The following is a 1,213-nucleotide window of genomic DNA, read 5'->3' on the forward strand; positions in this document are numbered from 1 at the left end:
AACAGTAGGTTCAAATTCAAATTCAAACTATGAATTCAAATAGTGCATTATCATGTTTTGGACTAAACAGTGAGGTTAAGTTGTTCAAGCATGCATGAATATGCCATATTCAGATTCCTTGGATTTTTCTGATCATTTTTCATATATAATTTATTTGATTTGGAGCTACGGTTGATTTACTAAGAATTTTAGAAGTTTTGCAAATTTTCTGGAATTTTCTGAATTATTATAAATCCAGAAAACCATTACCGCGTCAGCATGACAACAGCATTGCGTTAGCAGGTCAACTAGGTTGACCCAGGTTAAACCTGACGCATGGGACCCAACAGTCAGTGTCTTAGTGCTGGTTAGGGGCACAGACATGTGGGCCTGGTCAACGGCCACGTCAGCCGGGTCAAAGATGACGCGTGGGGCCACTTGATTAATCTAAAATAAACAGGGAATAAACCCAAGGTTAACTTGGGTGCGGGGCCCATATGTCAGTGAGAGAGGGGGTAAATTAGTGGGGTAATTAGACCCTAACGACGGTGCCACGTCAGCACGCGGGAGTTGAACGTCGGCGAGCATGCGAACACGTCGGCGATGCTCGAGAACGCGCTACGGGCGGCGGTTGGACATGATGCGGGCACCACGAGGAAGCCCTCGCTCGCCCACATGCAGGGGTGCTCGCAGCTGGGCGCAGGGAGGCCGGGGTCGACGGCGGCGACCACTTGGGCAGCGGCCGGAGTTCGGGTGGTGGCGGGTTTGACGCTTCGGCTTGCGTTCGAGAAAAGTAGTAGGCTAGAGAGGCACTAGGCATTGCTACAAGCGCAACGGCACACGCACAGGACCAATTGGTTAACGGAGCCACGTCGGCGATGAGGCCAGGCGGCAGCGCGATTCGGTCGGCAAGGGGGCGACGACTACGGGGTATAATCGAGCTCGGGAAGAGGGGGGTTAGACGCAGGAGCTCACAGCGCTTCGGACGGAAGGCTCAAGGGGCTCGGGGAAGGCCTGCAGATGGCGGAGCGGCGATGGCGTTCGTCGAAGCCCGAGGAAGAAGATCTAGCTGATGCCGGCGGTGCAGCGCCTACGGGGTCGAGCGCGTCAGCTTGGAGACGTCGGGCATTGTAGTAAAGCTTCAGGATGCGTCAAGGGGGCGAGGGGATGGCAATGGGTGCAGCAACGGCAAGCGGCGGGGCTCCGTTCGGTGCATGCAAGCGAGAGAGCTAGG

Source organism: Triticum dicoccoides, chromosome 2A (assembly GCF_002162155.2).
Source record: "Triticum dicoccoides isolate Atlit2015 ecotype Zavitan chromosome 2A, WEW_v2.0, whole genome shotgun sequence".
Taxonomy (NCBI): Eukaryota; Viridiplantae; Streptophyta; class Magnoliopsida; order Poales; family Poaceae; genus Triticum; species Triticum dicoccoides.